This window comes from Rana temporaria, chromosome 8, assembly GCF_905171775.1.
Source record: "Rana temporaria chromosome 8, aRanTem1.1, whole genome shotgun sequence".
NCBI classification, from domain to species: domain Eukaryota; kingdom Metazoa; phylum Chordata; class Amphibia; order Anura; family Ranidae; genus Rana; species Rana temporaria.
Window position 1 is genome coordinate 149,412,132 of NC_053496.1, and position 15,917 is coordinate 149,428,048.

The 15,917-nt window shown below is 45.9% G+C and overlaps 1 protein-coding gene across 1 annotated transcript in view; it reads right to left on the reverse strand.

The window, feature by feature from the left end:
- P2RX3 (purinergic receptor P2X 3) overlaps window positions 1-15,917 on the reverse strand; it is a 736,403-nt gene that overhangs the window by 146,096 nt on the left and 574,390 nt on the right. The gene's annotated exons all lie outside the window — the stretch shown is intronic.

The window sequence follows — 15,917 nt, forward strand, 5'->3', positions numbered from 1 at the left end:
AAGAACATGGCATAATAGAAACCCAGAATAAGAAAATGAAGATTAAACAATATCTAGAAAAGGCGAAGATCCCGTGTCTATCAGAGGAAGTGATTAGCAGTTTAGAGGGGAAAATCACAAAAGATGAAATAAGTCAAACAATAAAGAACATTAAGATGGGAAAAAGTCCTGGCCCAGACGGGTATACATCAGCCTACTTCAAAAGATTTGGAGAGACTCTAGGGCCCTTCTTCCAGAAGTATGTGAATTCCATAGGGGGAGGTATGAGAATACGGGAGGAGGCCCTAGGGGCCCACATAACCCTGATTGGAAAGGAAGATAAGGATCCCTCACTATGTGCAAGTTATAGGCCTATATCCCTGATCAATGTGGATATAAAAATGTACTCAAAAATCCTGGCTGAGAGAATAAGACCACTCTTGCCCGAATTGATAGAGAATGATCAGGCGGGTTTTGTACCGGGGAGGGAACCGAGGGACAACATCCTGAGAGCCCTGTTCTTGATACAAAAGGCCAAAAAAAAGTAAGAAATCAACACTGTTTCTGTCATTGGATGCCGAAAAGGCATTTGACAGGGTGGACTGGGAATTCTTGCTAGCCACCCTGTCACATGTCGGATTAGGCCCAAATATGCTGAGGTGGATAGGGGCATTATATTCCAGCCCCTCGGCCCAGGTAAGGGTAAATGGCTCCCTGTCAGAAAGATTCCTACTGTACAATGGAATCCGGCAGGGATGCCCGCTTTCCCCCTCTTATTTGTTCTGACATTGGAGCCGCTAATGGAGACAATAAGAAGGAATCAGGAAATAGAGGGGATAGTAGTGGGTGGGAAGGAGCATAAGATCTCTGCGTTCGCGGATGACATGCTGTTGTATGTATCTAATCCGAGGGAAACACTTCCAAAGATAATGGTTGAATATGAGAGGTATGGAGAGATCTCAAATCTAAAAATCAACCAAGAAAAAACTGAGATTTTGAGTATCTCGGTGGGCCATGGTGAACGCAGAGATCTTGAAGCTCTTTATCCTTTTAAGTGGAAGCAGAGGAGAATGAGATACCTGGGGGTATCCCTATCTACTACTGAGAGGTACATATATGAAGATAATTACATACCCCTATTAAATAAATTAAGATCAGAGTTAAAAGGGTATAGCATAAGTAGAGTGTCATGGTTAGGAAGAGTAAACACAATAAAAATGATGATATTACCTAAAGCTCTATATATTTTCCAAACCCTTCCGATAGGAATCCCAGAAGCTTTTTTTGGAATTTTGGGAAGGATAATTGGGGGATTCATATGGAAGGGTAGGAAATCCCGTATAGCAGTAGAAACCTTGAACTGACCCAGACAGGAAGGAGGACTCCTACTGCCCAATTTTAAACGGTACTATGAGGCCTCGGTACTGAGGAGGATGACGGACTGGTTTCTGAGTGAGGGAAGGGAGAAAAAGAAATGGGTAGAAGTAGAAGAAAGTCTTAGTGCTAATGAACTAGGAGGAAGAATATGGGTACCGAAACAGTATAGAGGACTGCCCCAGGATTCCCCAATGATCACAAAAGAAACATATAAAATCTATGATAGAATATGTAAAAGGGAAGAATGGCCATACAATAGCCCACTGATGCCTCTTACGGGTACAGACTACTTTGAGCCGGGCAAAGAAGGAGGCATATACCTGAGGTGGGGAACTTTGGGAACATTAAAATTAATGGACGTGATGAATGGGGAAGGTCTATGCTCCCTTCTGGAATTGCGAGAAAGATTTGGAGTATTCCCAGGGGACACTTGGAGATATGGGCAAATTAAACATTTTATGAACACTCTGCCGAAACCATTACGAGCCCCAAATAACTTAAATCAATGGGAAAAATGCACTCTCCGGGGAGGAAGGGGAAAGCAGGGACTTTCTAATATATATAAGATCCTGACACCTAATGATAAATTGGAGGCATTTAAAATGGATGAAAAATGGGAAGCAGAATTGAACCAAAACAATTAGTATATAAAAAAAAAGGAAGATACTCGAAAATGTCTACTCTACGTCAATGGACGCTAAGGTTAAGGAAATGAATTATAAACTTCTCTGCAAATGGTATTATGTTCCAATGAAAATGCATAAGATAGATAGAGGGATATCACCCCTATGCTGGAGATAGTGTGGGATGGAAGGATCCCACGCCCATATATGGTGACAACGCCCCCTGATCCAGGAATTTTGGAAGGAGGTATTGGCACATATAAAGGAGATCAGTGGATTTGAGGTGAAACAGGATCCTTGGGAATGCCTATTCCATAACTCGGAAATGTCTAGGAAAAAATATAGAGGGTCTATGGTCCCACATCTATTAAACAGAGCTAAGATACTTATCCCCAGGAATTGGAAGAAAAAAGAGGCACCCACTATAGAGGAATGGTTCCGGGAAATAGACAGAATCAGAAGGATGGAGGAACTGTGGGCTTTCCACGGTAATTCCAGGAGGGGACAGGAGGAGGTATGGGAGGGGTGGAGGAGGTTCAGGGAGGGGGGGAGTGGGAGGGGAGAAGGGGTGGGTATTGACGTGGGAGAGGTCCCCTAATTGCCCTCCCCGTCCCCCATTCACCTTAAGGGAGGGGGAAGGGGAAAATTGTTTTTTCGGTTTTTTTTCACTAAGGGATGAGGTAGAAAGGAGGTGTACTTTCTTAGACTCAAGAGTATTAAGTATTAATATTTGTGTTTTTTTTTGTTTTTTTTGTTTTTATATATCCATCACTAAGGGTGGGGGTAGGGAGGAGGGTACTTTTATTAGATTCATGAGGATTATGCACCTATAAATAGAAAGGGAAGGTATGAATACTTCCCTTGAGGACAGATGTAAGGGGCAGGCGATGCCCCCCTAGAGTTGGGAAGGTTTAGCACAATATATATATATATATATATATATATATATAAAAAGGGAAAAAGAAAAGGAATTTTTTTTTTCCTCCCCTCCCCCTTATGATCTCTCCTCTAATTAGAGAGAGGGGAGGGGGGGACTTCTTAGGTAGGTGGCCATCACATAGAAATATAAATATAACTTAAAAAATGTAGCTCACCTGGGTACCCTCGATAAGGGGGATGAGTTAATCACAGCTAGAAAGGGGAATTTTTTTTTTCTCTTCCCCCATCCCCTTCCCCCTGTGTCCTCCATGCCTCTACACATCATATTAGTACCTGTATCAGGAACCATTCCGTGTCGATCTATATATATACTGGAGAGGCTTTCTCCCTCTTTTTAAGTGAACTGGGGAGAATGACATGTAAGGGCCACCATAGAATAACCTAAATAAGGGATTATAGTGAGACCATGTATGTGTTGTTATATGTACAGTATGTCAAAATATAAATGTAATAATGTGAATGTCAAGTATCTGTCAAAAATATTTAATAAACATTTTTTATTGAAAAAAGATGCGTCAGGTCTATCACTGGTCTCCAGGAGCCGGACTTCTTCAAAACCATGAACAGAGGTGAGTACATTCCCTGAAATCTTTCTTCTGCTGGCACCTGTATAGCGGCACCCTGGGACAAGAGAGTGTTTGTGTATGTTAGAAGAATATTTCTCTTTTCTTCTGAATGAGGCAGAGTTGTGGAGACAAACTGAAGTATAGGAGGGCTGACAAAGGTCCAGGAGTGACCTAGGGATACTGTTTTGACCGTCCAAAAATCTTTTATTGAGGCTGCCCAGACGTGCCGGAATTGCAGAAGCCGAGTTCCAACCTGCTCCGTATAAGCGGACCCCATATCAAAAGGACTTTAGGGTGTCGCGACTACCTGAAGCTGCCAGTTTTGTGGGTTTTTGACCAGAAAGCTGGTTTCTTCTCCAATTTTTCCTGAACTCCCTACCAGGTTTGTATCGACGGGCCTCTCTAGCACGATCTTGATATTGCCTAGGAAAACATTTTCTTTGGTTGAAGGGACGACGATTCTGGGGAAGGAACCCGACTTACCCCCTGTGGCACGGGAGATAGTGATGTGAAGTTTATTCCAGAACAGGGAGGACCCCTGAATGGGAATCCGACACCATGCCTGTTTAGAGGCTGGATCGGCTACCCAAGGACGGAGCCATAGGGCGCGTTTGGCTGTAACAGACGAGAGCATGACCCGTGCCACTAAGCGGATAATATCAAGGGAAGCTTCACCCAGGAAGGCAGCAGCCATTCTTAGTTCATGAACTGGTAGGTCTCTGACCAGAAGACCAGACATATTTGACAATCCACTTCATCTGTTCAAGCCTCCATTGCCTTGGAGAGGGCTGCGAGAGCCAGCGCTGGCTTACATGCCATACCTGCTGTAATATATATGCGTTTTAGATCTGTATCAATCTTTCTATCCAACGCATCTTTAAAGGAAACTGTGTCTTCCAAAGGAAGAGTGACATGCTTAACCAGTCTCATTAAAGCGGCGTCCACCAAAGGAGCAGATTCTAAGTGTTTCACTTCTTCACGTTTAAACGGATACATCTTTGCTATTTTGGAGATCAATGAATTTTTCCTTTCAGTCGTAGTCCACTCATCAGTGATCATTTCACCAAGTTCACCCAAGAGGAGAAAGCTAGGACGCTCCTTCTTGAGGTGTTTGAAATATTTTCTCTGCTTAGTAGGTGATTCCACCGGGTCTTGCCATTTTAAAGCGGCTTTGACTGCCTTTACTAGATTTGGGACTAGAGAAAAATCAAATCCTGTGGAATTAACGACACTCTCTACCTCACTAGAGGAGGACAAACTTGGGGAGCGATTACGCTGAGATGGACCCGGAACCTCAGAGTCATCCTGTACAAGGACTGGAGCTGGAACCACAGGTGAAAGAATGTCACCACTGGGATCAGGTTTATTCAGGGATTCCTGGACCACCTTCCTGACCAGAGCTTCAACTTGTTGGTCTCCATCCACCCTTTCTCTTGCAGCATGAGAATAACAAGGATCACAGAGAGATTTGCCTTCTGGGACCTGAGCCTTGCACCCCCAGCAAGATCTTCTTCCAGAATTGCTGGAATGACGGTGGGAATGGCGGTCAGAAGTGGATCTATATTTTTCCCCATGATGTTTAGACGGTGATCTGCTCTTTGGACGTTTAGAGCTTGACCTGGAATGATGACGATGTGATCTAGTGACGTCAATGTCTTCATGGACTGAGGGCTGACGATCAGACCTAGAAGGGCTGACGGTGGAAAAGAATCAGAAACAGTACAATACAAAAAACCCAAACAGACAGGCAGAGGAAAGAAAATTTCCATCCTACCTGCGGCGTAAGGGTTGGCCACTGGGGGGCGGTGACACATGGTAAGGATATATCCACTGAAAACAATCCATTAAAAATAACAGTAAGGGCAAGGCACAGGCAAAACAACAGCATAAGACAGTGATGGCGAACCCGTGGCACGCGTGCCGCTGCTGGCACTCCGAGCCCTTTCTGTGGGCACGCCATCAAATGAGGAAATCACACAGTGAAGCACCGAATCGTCCACACTGCACCGCAAACTACATCTCCCATAGTTCTGTGGGCTAGCGGTGACGTGCCCGAGTGGAAGTGACAAACAATAAGCGCCCGGGGTGACGAGCGCAATCATAGAATAGTTTCGTCCACACTTCTAATAACTGCTCCGCCCACCACCGCCTCTCAGCCAATCAGTATCGCTGTAACCCGCCCTCCTCCTGCAGCCCGCCACATTTGACAAGAAGATGCAGGCAAAAATGAATGCGTGGCTGAGCTGTATTGAGGCGGGCGGGAGTGTGCTCTGCTCGGCTGTTCCCTGCACTTACCATGTTCCAACTTCCAGAGCCTTCTTCTCCTCTGTCAGGACCGGAGCTGCTGTGAGGCAGAGCAGGCTTTCTGTGATGTCCCCCCCCCCCAGGCCCCCCTTCCCTTCTCCGGTCAACAGCACGAGCAGGGAGATCAAAGACACAGACATGGCTGTGTGCATTCTTCCTCACCCTTCTGCCAATCGAACATCGGTCGTTCGATCGTTCGTCGAAACTCGAACAAAACGGGTCGTTCGCGCCAAATTCGAATGACGCAAAACGTCCCATAATTCACTGCGGCGTTGAGCGCTGATGATTGGCCAAGCATGCTGTATGTCCCGCATGCTTGGCCAATCACAGCGCGCAAAAAACGAAGAGCCATAATTGGCCAAAGCCAGGGTGGCTTTGGCCAATCATGGCTCAGGGGGATTAGTACACGCCCCACACTATAAAAGGCAGCCTGCACGGCGGCCTCGCGTAGTGTTTGTTCCGGCTTGGTTAAAGAAAGCAAGTCAGACAGACAGTTAGAGATAGAGAGATAGAGACGCAGTGTCTTTTCTACTAGATAGATAGATAGATAGATAGATAGATAGATAGATAGATAGATAGATAGATAGATAGATAGATAGATAGATAGATAGATAGATAGATAGATAGATAGATTAGGAAGGCTAGTCAGTATAGTTAAATCTACAGTTTGTAGAGAATATATTCACATCCCTAGGAGTTGTCAATATATTTATAAACTGTATAGCTCAGCTAGATCTGCTATTATTATCTGTCTGTCAGGAGATTGTTCTTCATGCAGCGCTCTAACGTGTTGTATTGCCTGCATTAGGGATTAGCTTAAACATAGTACTCCGTGTTATTTAACGTGTGCTAGTTAATTGCACACACACGCATTACCTGTTACTGCACGTGTGCAATTTATTTGCACAGAAACGCAGTCGCTGTTAATGCAACTGGGCTATTGAATTGCACAGAAACGCAGACATTCTTACTGCGTGTGTGCTGTTTAATAGCAACTAAACGCAGTTGGTGTCACTGCGTGTGTGCTGTTAAATAGCATTTGAGCACAGTCGCATTACTGTGCGGTTGCTGTTTAATACCACCTGAACGCAGTTGGTGTCACTGCGTGTGTGCTGTTAAATAGCATTTGAGCGCAGTCGCTATTACTGTGCGGTTGCTGTTTAATACCACCTGAACGCAGTTGGTGTCACTGCGTGTGTGCTGTTAAATAGCATTTGAGCGCAGTCGCTATTACTGTGCGGTTGCTGTTTAATACCACCTGAACGCAGTTGGTGTCACTGCGTGTGTGCTGTTAAATAGCATTTGAGCGCAGTCGCTATTACTGTGCGGTTGCTGTTTAATACCACCTGAACGCAGTTGGTGTCACTGCGTGTGTGCTGTTAAATAGCATTTGAGTGCAGTCGCTCTTACTGTGGGGTTGCTTTTTAATACCACCTGAACGCAGTTGGTGTGACTGCGACTATTTTGTTACATAGCACTTGAGCGAAGTCGCTCTTACTGTGGGGTTGCTGTTTAATACCACCTGAACGCAGTTGGTGTGACTGCGACTATTTTGTTACATAGCACTTGAGCGAAGTCGCTCTTAGTGTGGGGTTGCCGTTTAATACCACCTGAACGCAGTTGGTGTGACTGCGACTATTTTGTTACATAGCACTTGAGCGAAGTCGCTCTTACTGTGGGGTTGCTGTTTAATACCACCTGAACGCAGTTGGTGTGACTGCGACTATTTTGTTACATAACACTTGAGCGCAGTCGCTCTAACTGTGGGGTTGCTGTTTAATACCACCTGAACTCAATTGGTGTCACTGCGTGTGTGCTGTTAAATAGCATTTGAGCGCAGTCGCTATTACTGTGCGGTTGCTGTTTAATACCACCTGAACGCAGTTGGTGTGTGTGACGGTATTGGTATGATATCCCCGTCAAAGATTCCCTTCTTCCATAAGAACATCACCCAATATTCCACTAGGAGGAATATTCCTGAGATTGCCCATTAAGCCACACATGAGTCCAGGCTTACTGCTAGAACAAGACAGACTTTAATGTTATATCACACAGCTTATATGTAATTTCCAAAACTGTTACAATGACAAATCACCGCCCCCTCACACTGGGGCTTCCATACAGATGATTAGGCAGACACGACGGAGCCGATGCTGAAAACACATTTTCTTTAGACAATGACCCTTCTGCCAATCGAACATCGGTCGTTCGATCGTTCGTCGAAACTCGAACAAAACGGGTCGTTCGCGCCAAATTCGAATGACGCAAAACGTCCCATAATTCACTGCGGCGTTGAGCGCTGATGATTGGCCAAGCATGCTGTATGTCCCGCATGCTTGGCCAATCACAGCGCGCAAAAAACGAAGAGCCATAATTGGCCAAAGCCAGGGTGGCTTTGGCCAATCATGGCTCAGGGGGATTAGTACACGCCCCACACTATAAAAGGCAGCCTGCACGGCGGCCTCGCGTAGTGTTTGTTCCGGCTTGGTTAAAGAAAGCAAGTCAGACAGACAGTTAGAGATAGAGAGATAGAGACGCAGTGTCTTTTCTACTAGATAGATAGATAGATAGATAGATAGATAGATAGATAGATAGATAGATAGATAGATAGATAGATAGATAGATAGATTAGGAAGGCTAGTCAGTATAGTTAAATCTACAGTTTGTAGAGAATATATTCACATCCCTAGGAGTTGTCAATATATTTATAAACTGTATAGCTCAGCTAGATCTGCTATTATTATCTGTCTGTCAGGAGATTGTTCTTCATGCAGCGCTCTAACGTGTTGTATTGCCTGCATTAGGGATTAGCTTAAACATAGTACTCCGTGTTATTTAACGTGTGCTAGTTAATTGCACACACACGCATTACCTGTTACTGCACGTGTGCAATTTATTTGCACAGAAACGCAGTCGCTGTTAATGCAACTGGGCTATTGAATTGCACAGAAACGCAGACATTCTTACTGCGTGTGTGCTGTTTAATAGCAACTAAACGCAGTTGGTGTCACTGCGTGTGTGCTGTTAAATAGCATTTGAGCACAGTCGCATTACTGTGCGGTTGCTGTTTAATACCACCTGAACGCAGTTGGTGTCACTGCGTGTGTGCTGTTAAATAGCATTTGAGCGCAGTCGCTATTACTGTGCGGTTGCTGTTTAATACCACCTGAACGCAGTTGGTGTCACTGCGTGTGTGCTGTTAAATAGCATTTGAGCGCAGTCGCTATTACTGTGCGGTTGCTGTTTAATACCACCTGAACGCAGTTGGTGTCACTGCGTGTGTGCTGTTAAATAGCATTTGAGCGCAGTCGCTATTACTGTGCGGTTGCTGTTTAATACCACCTGAACGCAGTTGGTGTCACTGCGTGTGTGCTGTTAAATAGCATTTGAGTGCAGTCGCTCTTACTGTGGGGTTGCTTTTTAATACCACCTGAACGCAGTTGGTGTGACTGCGACTATTTTGTTACATAGCACTTGAGCGAAGTCGCTCTTACTGTGGGGTTGCTGTTTAATACCACCTGAACGCAGTTGGTGTGACTGCGACTATTTTGTTACATAGCACTTGAGCGAAGTCGCTCTTAGTGTGGGGTTGCCGTTTAATACCACCTGAACGCAGTTGGTGTGACTGCGACTATTTTGTTACATAGCACTTGAGCGAAGTCGCTCTTACTGTGGGGTTGCTGTTTAATACCACCTGAACGCAGTTGGTGTGACTGCGACTATTTTGTTACATAACACTTGAGCGCAGTCGCTCTAACTGTGGGGTTGCTGTTTAATACCACCTGAACTCAATTGGTGTCACTGCGTGTGTGCTGTTAAATAGCATTTGAGCGCAGTCGCTATTACTGTGCGGTTGCTGTTTAATACCACCTGAACGCAGTTGGTGTGTGTGACGGTATTGGTATGATATCCCCGTCAAAGATTCCCTTCTTCCATAAGAACATCACCCAATATTCCACTAGGAGGAATATTCCTGAGATTGCCCATTAAGCCACACATGAGTCCAGGCTTACTGCTAGAACAAGACAGACTTTAATGTTATATCACACAGCTTATATGTAATTTCCAAAACTGTTACAATGACAAATCACCGCCCCCTCACACTGGGGCTTCCATACAGATGATTGAAAGGATTTGGCTCATGTATGGAGGCATGAGGTTGCCAACATCTCTGTATCATTTGAAAAAGATGAATACCTCTAAGTGAGGTGAGATTTTTCGGGCAACCAAAAAAAATATAGTGACAACTAGGTCATAAAAATATATAAATTTTAATACATTAATTTACAGCATAAACATTTCATAATGACAACATTAATTAAAAAAAGGGGGGGGGGGAAGGAAAAAATTATTACTGCTAGAGGATCACCACACACCCCAAGACTAGGCTAAGGGTATAGGTGATCATTAATCCGACGCGTTTCAGATGTCTCAGTAATACATCTTTCTTCAGGGAATAGAAAGCAGCAAGAGTTTTTCCTAAAACAAAAGAAAAGTATATAATAACATACAGAGTATATACCTGTAACCAAAGATTTGTTCTTTGACATTTGCAACATGTAGAGAAAAGGGGGGGAGAGATGGAAAGCTCAATATGTAAGAGGAAAAAGGAACTCACCCCTTTCCAGACACAGAGCGCCTAGATCATCCCCATGGAGCTTGTGTGTGAGCCGCAATCAGGGCAACCAAACCAGATGGTGTACTTAATGGCAAATGTCAAAGAACAAATCTTTGGTTACAGGTATATACTCTGTATGTTATTATATACTTTTCTTTTGTTTTAGGAAAAACTCTTGCTGCTTTCTATTCCCTGAAGAAAGATGTATTACTGAGACATCTGAAACGCGTCGGATTAATGATCACCTATACCCTTAGCCTAGTCTTGGGGTGTGTGGTGATCCTCTAGCAGTAATAATTTTTTCCTTCCCCCCCCCCCTTTTTTTAATTAATGTTGTCATTATGAAATGTTTATGCTGTAAATTAATGTATTAAAATTTATATATTTTTATGACCTAGTTGTCACTATATTTTTTTTGGTTGCCCGAAAAATCTCACCTCACTTAGAGGTATTCATCTTTTCCATACAGATGATTAGGCAGACACGACGGAGCCGATGCTGAAAACACATTTTCTTTAGACAATGACATCAATGACGCTGATTACTAGTTGTACTGAATACATTAACTAGACAGCTCGACCCCGCATATAGAGAGATAATTACCACGGAAAAAAAGAAAAGAAAAAAAAAAAAAAAGAAAAAAAAGAAAAAAAAAAAAAAAAGAAAAAAAAAGAAGAAAAAAAAGGAAAAAAGAAAAAGAAAAAAAAGAAAAAAAAAAGAAAAAAAAAAAAAAAAAAAAAAAAAAAAAAAAAGAAAGAGAGATAATTACCACAATGGAGCAATCAGAATAATTAACACAAGCCACTTAAACACAGATCTCCTTCACACAACACAATAGATCAATTAACCTTTAGAAATAGTGAGGGGACATTAGCACTTCAATAACCTGTTAGCCGAGGACAGAATCACACAGGGCAAGCAGGGAGAATTAAACTGAGACATATAGGCAAATGCATCACAATGGCCCCCCTTTTTCTCCCTGCTCCGGCAAACCCGGTTGGACCTTCCCTGGTCCAGTAGGGTTGACGGGTTCAGAGCTTTTAGTCCGAGGTTAACTCCGTTTGGCGTGACTGACCTCCCTTGGCAACTGCTTCAGACTCAGGTATGCCACCGGGTCGTCAGATCACACGCCGTTCAGTCCCCAAGTCTTTGTGCGATCTGCAGAGTCACCAGAAATCAGTGTGAAGACGGCGAATGGGTCTGTGCGCCGCCATCTAGGTGTCCCGCTATGGGAGGGGCAGGTTATGGCTCTGAAGTGACAATCACAGGAGATTCATAAAAAAATAAGAAAAAGTTATATTTGTTGAAATGCTTTAGCACCGATGCTCAGAGTTCGTGGGGGGGGGGCGGAATCAGGGCCCCATAGGGTCAGCCACCCTCTGCTCCCTCCGCAGCCGCCAGTTCTCCTCTTTGAGCTTCTCCAGCTCCATCTCCAGTTCATGGAGCCTGGGGGGGTCAGCCTGCTGTGACCTCAGGTGGTTGTTCTCCTCCTCCATGCGGCTTATGCACTCCTCCAGCTCTATGTACTCACGGATCAGCTCCTGCTTGCTCATGTCCTGCAGGCTCTCCACATGGTCCTTCATCATCAGGAACTGGGTGGTGGTGTAAGGGGCCACCGGTGGGCCCTTGGCGAACATCTCGGCCCGCATCTGGGACGCCCGCTGCGACTCCCTCTCCTCCAGTCGCTTCTTCTCCTCCCAGGTCAGCTGGTTATACGGCTTCCAGGACCTCTTCTTCTTGGGGGGTAGCCGGCGGTGCCTCTTTCTGCCCAGCTCCCTCCAGGGCCCCTCCGGCTCATGGCTGTCGCCCATGACCAGCTGACAATGGTGTTCACTGTTGTCCGTAATACCAGATTGTACCGTGAGGACTTCGTAAATGGTGTCCAATGGTTCTTCCGGACCCAGCTCCTGGAGATCCCAAGCCGAGTCTACACAATGGGCTGATGCTGGTGGGCGGTACCCAGGTTGAGACCAATTTGACCTGGTGTTGTCATTCAGGGGGAAATTCTGCTTGAAGTGACCCAGCTGTTTGCACCGGAAGCAGCGTTGTTCGTTGTCCTCCTGGCGTGGATAGCGAGGGCTAGATGTCACCGGTCTGTTAGGAGGTTGGTATCTAGCGGCTGGTGGGTGTGAGGGCACCGTTGGTCGTGGAGGTTGTACCTGTGGTGTGACCTGGTTTGTCTTGCGAGTATCCGCATATTCATCCGCCAACTTCGCGGCCTCTGGTAGAGTCATGGGCCTGCGATCTCTCACCCAGTCTTTGACATCCGTCTGGATGTGATTGTAAAATTGCTCCAGGAGCATTAGTTGCAAAATGTCCTCTGCGGTGGTGGCCTGGCTGCTGTTAACCCAGTTAGAGGCCGACAGGGATAACTGGCATGCCCATTCCGCGTAAGAGTCTTTCGTGGTTTTGCGTGAGTCCCTGAACTTCTGTCGGTGGGACTCTGGGGTTACTGCATAATGAGCCAGGAGCGCTTCTTTAACCCTGGCGTAGCTATGGATATCCTGATCTGGCACAGCTAGGAAAGCATCAGAAGCTTTGCCTGACAGTTTGCCTGACAATATTGCAACCCACTCTCCTCTAGCTATTCGGTGCAGGTTACATTGTCGCTCAAAATCTGCCAGGTAGTTATCAATCTCACAGTCCTTTTCATCAAAAGCTTTAAAAGCGCTAAACGGAATCTTCCTTGCGTCTGCTGTGCTGTACTCACTGTTTGGAGAATGTGCGGCTGCTTGTTGGACTGCTGCCAGTTTTAACTGTAGTTCTGCGTCTCTTATTTGTTTATCCTTCTGTAGTTCTGCGTCTCTTATTTGTTTATCCTCCTGTAGTTCTGCGTCTCTTATTTGTTTATCCTTCTATAGCTCTGCGTCTCTTATTTGTTTAGCCTCCTCCGCTAACAGTTCCATCACTTTCAGCACCACATCCGTCGTTGGGTTCGGGCCGAACCATGCTAGCTTCTCTCTCATTAGCTTGTTGGCTGGCGATTTCTCCTCCTGAATCACTGGTGTCTCCATCTCTTGTACTGCTGGCGTTGCTGCAATCCTGTCCTCCTGGTCTATCTCCATTAATTCTGCTATGATGACCCGCTTGGTTTTGTTGCTAGCAATCCTTCCACGAACTTCCAGTAGTTCTTCCAGTGTCTGCTTGGAATCCGGGTGTAAAGGAGAGTAGAAGGGAAAATCCCTCTGCTGCCAACCAATTGTGACGGTATTGGTATGATATCCCCGTCAAAGATTCCCTTCTTCCATAAGAACATCACCCAATATTCCACTAGGAGGAATATTCCTGAGATCGCCCATTAAGCCACACATGAGTCCAGGCTTACTGTTAGAACAAGACAGACTTTAATGTTATATCACACAGCTTATATGTAATTTCCAAAACTGTTACAATGACAAATCTCCGCCCCCTCACACTGGGGCTTCCATACAGATGATTAGGCAGACACGACGGAGCCGATGCTGAAAACACATTTTCTTTAGACAATGACATCAATGACGCTGATTACTAGTTGTACTGAATACATTAACTAGACAGCTCGACCCCGCATATAGAGAGATAATTACCACAATGGAGCAATCAGAATAATTAACACAAGCCACTTAAACACAGATCTCCTTCACACAACACAATAGATCAATTAACCTTTAGAAATAGTGAGGGGACATTAGCACTTCAATAACCTGTTAGCCGAGGACAGAATCACACAGGGCAAGCAGAGAGAATTAAACTGAGACATATAGGCAAATGCATCACAGTGTGACTCCGACTATTTTGTTACATAGCACCTGAACGTAGTCGCTCTTACTGCTTGTGTGGAGTTTACTAACACCTGAACACAGTTGGTGTGACTGCGTCTGTTTTGTTACATAGCACCTGAACGCATAAATATGGCTGGAAGGACAAAGAGAGGCAGAGAGTCACGAGGGCAAGCAGGCTCTGCATCTAGAGGTAACGCTGGTGGTGGATGTGGTGCATCCACCACCAGCCGCTCGTCCTTCTTTTCGGGAGCTGGCCGTGTTGAGCCTCAACATGCAGAGAAATTAGTTGAGTGGATGACCAAGCCATCCTCATCGTCCTCATCCTCTCTCACACAGACTGATCATAGTTTGTCTGGCAAAGCAGCTGCCAAGGCGTCCTCTACCCTCTGCACAATGGCATCACACAATCCTTCCCTAGTCCCATCGTGTCCTCCTGAGGAGTCCCCCGAAATGTTTCAACACAGTGTTGGGTACATGCTACATGAAGATGCGCAGCGTTTTGAAGACTCCGATGACGGAACACTGATAGAGGAAGGCATTGATGTGAGCCCAGGGAGAGGGGGTGGCCGAGAGGGACAACAATCTGGGAGTGATGTTCCCCTAGCTGGAGCATACTGCCAGGTTTTCGCCAGTGATTATGAGGAGGGAGGGGATGATGAGGTCATTGACTCTACCTGGGTGCCTGATAGGAGAGAGGAGGAGGAGGAAGAGGAGGACGAGGCACAGGCACATCTCCAAAGAGGTAGGATGCCCTCCAAGGGTCAGCTTAATGGCAGCACACCAACTGCATTACGTGGCGCTGCTGTGTCTCAACGGTACAGCAAAAGTTCTTTGGTGTGGGCTTTTTTTGAAACCTGTCCATCAGATCGTACATTTGCTGTTTGCAACATATGTCTGAAACGTATCTCGCGTGGCCAAAACATCACCCGCTTGGGCACCACATGCTTGTCCAGACATATGTCGACCTGCCATGCAGCTCGTTGGCAGGCATACCAGAAAGACCCACACCAAAGACCAAAGCGGACCTCCCCTTGCCCTTCTGTGACCTCCAACCCCACTAGACCCCCAGTCCTCTCTGAAGCCTGCACCGAAGGTGTAGAAATAGGTGTGTCACAACGTAGTAGTGGTAGTACATGCGGGCAATCTACTGATAGTACCAGACAAATTTCCCTGCCCCAGCTGCTGCAGCGCCGAAAGAAGTACGCTCCCAGCCATCCACATGCCCAGCGGTTGAATGCTAGCTTAGCAAAATTGCTAGCACTTCAACTGCTACCTTTTCAGTTGGTAGATTCTGCCCCCTTCCATGAGTTTGTGAAATGTGCAGTACCTCAGTGGCAAGTACCCAAACGCCACTTTTTCTCACGGAAGGCGATTCCGGCTCTCTACCGCCATGTGGAAGGCAATGTCCATGCCTCGCTGGACAGGGCGGTCAGTGGTAAGGTGCATCTTACCGCTGACTCTTGGTCCAGCAGGCATGGACAGGGACGTTACCTGTCTTTTACGGCCCATTGGGTGACTCTGCTGGCAGCTGGGAAGGACGCAGGGCAAGGTACAGTAGTTTTGGAGGTTGTTCCGCCACCACGCCTCCAAAACACTACTACTGCTTGTGACACACCTCTCTCCTCCACCCCCTTCTCTTCTTCTTCCTCTGTGGCCTCTTCCTGTGGTGATGCCGTGCTCCGTAGGCGTACGAGGGGCTGCGCAGGAATGCAGGCCAAGAGATGCCATGCAGTGCTAGATAATGGCACCA